The 6,563-nt window shown below is 35.0% G+C and overlaps 1 long non-coding RNA gene and 1 pseudogene across 2 annotated transcripts; both read right to left on the bottom strand.

Moving 5' to 3' along the window:
- Positions 1 to 1,495: 1,495 nt before the first annotated feature.
- LOC307152827 (trace amine-associated receptor 13c-like) lies at positions 1,496 to 2,991 on the bottom strand (annotated as a pseudogene). Its single transcript has 2 exons — positions 2,100 to 2,991; positions 1,496 to 1,609 (listed from the first exon to the last, which is right to left on the bottom strand). The product of its transcript is annotated as a trace amine-associated receptor 13c-like (transcript).
- Positions 2,992 to 4,855: 1,864 nt separating this feature from the next.
- LOC307152837 lies at positions 4,856 to 5,853 on the bottom strand. Its single transcript, XR_013820062.1, has 4 exons — positions 5,702 to 5,853; positions 5,266 to 5,319; positions 5,021 to 5,085; positions 4,856 to 4,920 (listed from the first exon to the last, which is right to left on the bottom strand). It is a non-coding gene; the product is annotated as an uncharacterized lncRNA (long non-coding RNA).
- Between the last annotated feature and the right edge of the window lie 710 nt (positions 5,854 to 6,563).

Raw genomic sequence — 6,563 nt, 5'->3', positions numbered from 1 at the left:
ATAGAGTCCGTCTGCGGCAAAGAATTTCAACGATGACAATTTCTCCTGGACGAAATCTCTGAATCAGACGAGGACACGGACGTTTGTGTTGTGAACTATCCTAGTTTCGCACCGCATATGTTCTGACTGAACATCCAGGTACCATGCAATAATTCACCTTTTCGAAAGAAATACAAACGAGGAGTAATGCACTAATAAGTTCGCCAACTAACTAGACATTTTGTGTGAAATGAATTTCAAGCTCTGGTGGTAGCTAGCCTTGTAGACGGAAGAGTGATTTCTCTTATAGGCAGATATGCGCTTTCTGGATTAGTGGGAGTGGCTTGCGGAGCTGTGCAATGTGGTGCATTGTGGGAGTTGTTGTCTTTCATACAAATGCGTCCTGAAGTTATTTTTTGTCTTTCCTCGGTCACGAAGGCACCAAATTCAAAATTTATTTTACATTTCGACTACATATATGACCCACTTTAAATAAAAAACAATGTTCAAATGGGTGGAATGCCCCTTTAAATTAAATAGATATTACTCAACCTTTTACTAGCCAAGTTAAAATTACTTATTTTCTTTGTTACTTTCACTTAACTTAGTTAAGTAGAGTTTACTTAATTCCATATGTGAAATTTACTTAAAAAATATGCATGCAAAAACTTGCCAAATAAAAATTAAGTAAATTTTACTTATTGTTTTTTCAGTGCAGGGCAAGTAAAAATATGAAGCAGCCAGTAGAAAAAAAAAAAAATCCTTAGCATTGAGCATTGCTATGTTAAAGGCACAGATAAATGTGATATTTATTATTATTGGTTTATGTGAAGATTGTTTTTTTTTAAGTTCACTTACATGTAAAAGTTATTATATTTTTAAAGCCTATTAGATGTAACAGTTATGGCTTTCAAATACAGTGTAATTTTGAATGGTTATAATTAATGGCTAAACATGAGGGGAGGGGGGGGGGGGGGATCCTAATATAGACATTAGTATTGGTATCATAGCAGCGATGATGGCCTTTATACTTAGTAAAATGATGCCATTAAACACCTATTTAAAATATAGGTCTTTGAATCTACAATGTAAAATTACTACAATAAAAAAAAAATTATGTTAGGCATGATTAATCAGTATTAATAAGGAATATGTAGGAGTAAATATTAATAAGGATTGATGATGTTTTTAACTGATATTTTAAAGCAGCAGTAAAATAAAGCATAGAAAATATTCAGATATGATGTCAATGTACAAGGTCCAAGTTAGACATTTTTATATGGTGGATGAGATAACTGTAAAAAGCAGAAAAACTGTCCCAATTATTCCTAATGTCAGAGCTGATTTGCTCTTTTTTCCTTACCGAACCTTCTATTACACATTTACCACCCTTTATCAGAGTTTATAACTTTCACTTGCTGATGTGCAACATAAAATATCCTAAAATACAAAGTAATAATCACTGTACAAGGAAACATAAGGGAATGAGATCCGTAACTCTCCAAGCAAAACTCGATCATTTATAGTCTGGGAAAAGACTGAAGTGCTCTGATGATGGATTCAAGATTTTTAGAGTAACAATGTGTTTAGCTGATATTCTAAACCATTTATAAAACAATGCATAAATAAGTAGCCTGGTAATACCAGACTCTGCTACTTCACTTTGCTTCGTAGAGAGAGTCTGGAATAGCATAATAGAGAAGTGTTTTCTCTCTCGCGGGGGGGGCGCTTGTCTGAAGTTTAAAATCATTGGTTACCCGTAAGCCAATCACATAACGTTTGGTTATGGCGTGTGTTATGCGCATGCTCAGCCGCATCTAACTTCCACTGTAAACACATGTATGATGCAAAAACTAAACCATTGAGCGAAATACCGGAGTGAACATGGCTGTGAACGACTTTTGCAGATTATGTGAAGTAAATCTACGCAAGTACGCATCCACCACGGTACAATCAGCGTCTACGTCACGGCTCTCAGCCCGCCCTCTGTTCGTTGATTGGCCCGGCTGTTTTCAGGCCGGTGGAAAACTGAAAGATACGCTGCTATCTCAGACTGACTACAGGAGCGAAATGAAATTAGCGGAAGTAGGAAGTCTGACGTAGTCAGGCTAATAAATAACTGGATTCATACAGGAATTCATGTACACAATCCAGCATGTTACATTAAGTTCAACTGATTCTGTAGACTCATTTCCTTCAATAAGAGTGACAATATAGTATGGTATCCAACACATAAAGAAAACTGCGACAACAATCCCCATTTTTTTCGACAACAATTTTTCCTGCCTTTCTTTGTGACCTGCTGACACCTGTGACAGAATTTACAACCTTGGCCTGATGCTTCGCAACACAGAAGATTTTCACATATATAGACATGATTACAGAAGAAGGGGCAACAAAAGTGACTATGAGATCTGTGATAAAATGTTCAAAATTAAAAGAAACTGAACAGTCTCCATAACACCTGTTATGTGTCTCTGGATAAAACATAGTATTGTGTAATATAATGACAGAATATATGCCACAACACAGCCAGTTTATAATAATGCAAAAAATAACTTTATCAGTTGTGACCCTTACTGTGTATCTCAAAGGGTCACTCACAGCAATGTAACGGTCTACAGATATAAAAAATAAATTACCAAGAGATGCCGTAACAACCATAAATATAATAAATGAAAATAAAGAACAAAATGTCTCTCCAAAGTACCAGCATGATTCTATAAATCTGATGCCCATTAAAGGTATAACAATCAGTCCCACAATCAGGTCAGCCACAGCCAGAGAGAGAATGAGCAGGTTGGTTGGAGTGTGAAGTTTCTTGAAGTGAGAGATGGAGATGATCACCAGCAGGTTCAGAAACACAGTGAACACTGACAATAAAGAAATGAAAACATACAAAACAACATACTCCACTTCAGGTTTGTTATTTTTGAAACATGACAAATTGTTGTCTGGAAAGCAATACTGTATGTTTTGGCTGTTGTCCTCCATGATTATTGTGTCAAACATTTCCACAATTAAAATATCCTTATATGTAGTCTGGGACTGTGTACCCCCTTCTGCATCAAAAGACCACTTTGAAGCTGTGGTACAATGTTCAAACTCTCAGTTCGACTTTCTGCCTTCCTTTACTGACTAAACTCTGATTTAAATGTATAAAAAACAGAGACATCCAATGAAATGTGAGGTTTGATTATACTGCATTAAACCCACCTACTATTTAAATATTCAAGCATGCAATGAGGAAGTCATCTCCCACATTCTTATCTTTTTGACCTTCTGGATATAAATACACCTGTCAAACATCTAAGGTCTTTGGATCAAAGACTTTTATTGGTCCCAATGTCTTGACTGAAGACTAGGGGTGATCAGCTTTTTTTTTTTTTTGTTCCAAACTGTAGATCAGTCTACCACACTGTTAGACTTTTCAAGGGTTTTTTACAGTAACTTACTGGCAACACTGTTGCCAGTAAGTTACTGTAATTAAGAGTTACAGTACCAAACCGTATTTCAGTTTTGTGTAAATACAGTGCATTACTGTAAAAACTAAGCTAATCAGTACAGTGCATTACTGTAAAAACTAAGCTAATCAGTACACTACTGTAATTATTTTTATTTGTACTAAATATAAATTAGATTTGATAATTTTGATATATGATTAATTTTATTTTTATCCTACATAAGTACTACTTTCATACAAACCAATTAGACAAAGTTATCACAAATACCATTTTTTTATTTAAAACATTTCGTATATATCACAAAATAAACATGCCAATGCTGGAAATGATGTGTGAAATTTTTACACATTAATGGGTGAGTTTAGAGACAACATTTTTTTGTGTTAATTTTAACTCATTCATTGTGTTAATGATTTTAACAAAGTAAATATGTCAGAGAGGTTAGCACAAAGATGTGTAAACGTGTTAAATTAACACATTATGTGCTGTCCTTCACTGCAAACATTTTTGAAAACATACATAAAACCATAAACAAAACATTAGCATTTGACTAAATGAATGTAGAGTCATTGGTTGTTTAGCTTATACAAGTATTATAATGAAATATCAACCATTACATTCATAAAACTGCAGAATATAAATACATTTTTAAGCATTCAAAAAGGAAATGTCCAAAACAGGACAAAACACAGTTCTTTTCACAATACAAGACACATAACCCCACCTTAAAAATAATATCACTTATTTCCAAAAATGTGTTGGATTCATGTACACTGGTGGCCAAAAGAAGTATTTAAGTGTCTTAATGTTTTTGAAAGAAGTCTCTTTGATGCTCAAGAAACATTTCTTATTATTATCAATGTCTGACTGTCTAGTGTCTACTCCATCTTTTCTACAGCATAGGAGTAAAAATCATCATCAAAAAAATCTTCAAAAAGCCAACACAATGTTTTTGTCCACCTTTGTGAATAAATGAACTTCTCCAAAGATTGGTTCCTGTTCAGAACTTGATTGACAACATCAGAATGTTCCCTGGTCTGCATGCGTGTCCACAAACACAAATGTACTCAGTCCTTCAGAGGAGATCCTGGTTCCAAAACTATATGAGAGAGAGAGAGAGAGAGAAAATATTAGTGTCACATTATTTTTAACCTCCTTTTTTGTTAATTTTTATTATTATTTTCACAAAAACTTAAGAATATATATTTGTAAACAGCTTTTGTCAATAAATAGCATACAAAAGAACTAAATTAAATTATGCCAGATTAAATTTTAATACTTACAAATCCTAAATTCTGTCCAAAAATGCTGAGATCCATAGAAAGTGAAGGAGTACCTGTTTGAGACAAATACACAGTAAGATACATGCAAGAAATCACTGTGTGATGATCGTTCTCCTTCCTACAGTATAACCCACCTGTGCGCTGATATTAGGACCTTCCTAGTCAGGTGGGACTGCAATGGTAGAGTCTTCTGGCTAATAAAATATCAAAATAATGCAAAAATATAAACTTAAGTTGTTTAGAATGCTAGATTTGGTATGAATGAATTAGTGAGAGTTTAACTGCAGTGTTTACCTGGATACATTTAATCTGGTGAGACTGAACAAAGACAATGGTCCATCTTCTGATTGGTTCATTTGCTGTGTAATAAAGTTAGACATAATGCAAAGGTCACTTATTTGATATAAAGTTTATAGAGATTTTATAAGATATTGTAAGCTACCTAGTCTGCACCAGTGGCTCAAAGCAATTTTCACATAGCGTATGCTAATAATTTCAGCAAACTTATCTCAAAATATATCACAAATGGGCTGCTTTACCTCTGGAATCTTGCTAGAAGTCACTGGCGCGAATTGGCGCTTTGTTGCAGTTGCCTTTAAACACAAAAATGGAAGTATATATTAAATTCCATTTAAAAAAAAAAACTATAATATGGTATTGTTTGAAAAATAATGCTAAAACTATAAAGGTTCTCATCAGTAGGCCAACATTAGGCTATAAACAGAATTTCACATTAGTTTATTCACATTTATTGTTTATGTAAACGCGTTGCTCGTTGGCATATTTTAACTCGACAATTCAATCTAACAAAGTGTGTAAAATGAAACGTTAGCCCAGTTTACCATGGTAAAGTTCGTTACCGCCATGTTGACGACGAGTAACGTTAGGCTAACGTTAACGTTATAACATAGGTTAAACTGGGCACAATCCTGTCAACACACACAGAAGGTATTTTTTTTTTTTTTTTTTTTTTACCTTGCTTGCTGATCTCTCTCTCGGTGAAGTGAATTCCGTCTCTTCCCCGGGCCAGACACGAACGTCGCGATCCAACAAAACACAGACCCCATTACCCATAGACATCATGCCATTACCTACACTGGATGCTCTGACGCGACACGACAAATCCCAGACAGTGATGCGCCGCGGCCGTTATATAGTCCGATACGAGTCCAAGCGCTCGCGCTATTTCTGACAAGGGACAAACAGGTTTGCATTTAAAGGTCCGGTCGCTTCAATGTGTCCAATATAGACAGCCTCTGGCTATTATAGCGTTGTAGACACGCGGTGTAAGGCAAAAATTAGGAAATAAAAAGCACGGTGGAATGGTGCCAGCCAGAGAGGCAGTTACGTCTAATACAGTAGTATACAGCAAATTTAAAAAATACAGTAAGTCTCTGTATGTGGTGTTAGACGTCACAGAAAATTCCCATGATGCAATGGGAATCACAGTTATTTACTGTAAAGAGAAATAGCAGTATAATACTGGGGGATTTAAAGTAAATAACTGTAGAAATTACAGAAAAGTCTAACAGTGCAAGTAGAGATGCACAATATTTCGGCCACCATATCGGTATCAGCCGATACGTTCATTTTTAATGTTATCGTTGTCGACCCAATAATAAAATTTGCGGATAAATTCAAGCCGATAAGTAATGGATTATGTCCTTCAGCTGAGACACTTCAGATGCATGATGATTTCAAATGGCTTGAAATATGATTGGAATCACTTCGAAAAGGAAAATACAATTAAGTGCAGTAAAAGAATGATGAGAATTCTTTTTACACCCATTTTAGCAAGTTGTTAAAGCGCATCCACAACGCATCCATAACAAGTTAC

This window comes from Squalius cephalus, assembly GCF_949319135.1.
Source record: "Squalius cephalus genome assembly, chromosome: 24".
NCBI classification, from domain to species: domain Eukaryota; kingdom Metazoa; phylum Chordata; class Actinopteri; order Cypriniformes; family Leuciscidae; genus Squalius; species Squalius cephalus.
Note: the sequence above shows the minus strand (reverse complement) of the source record. Positions and strands in the feature narration are given on the sequence as shown.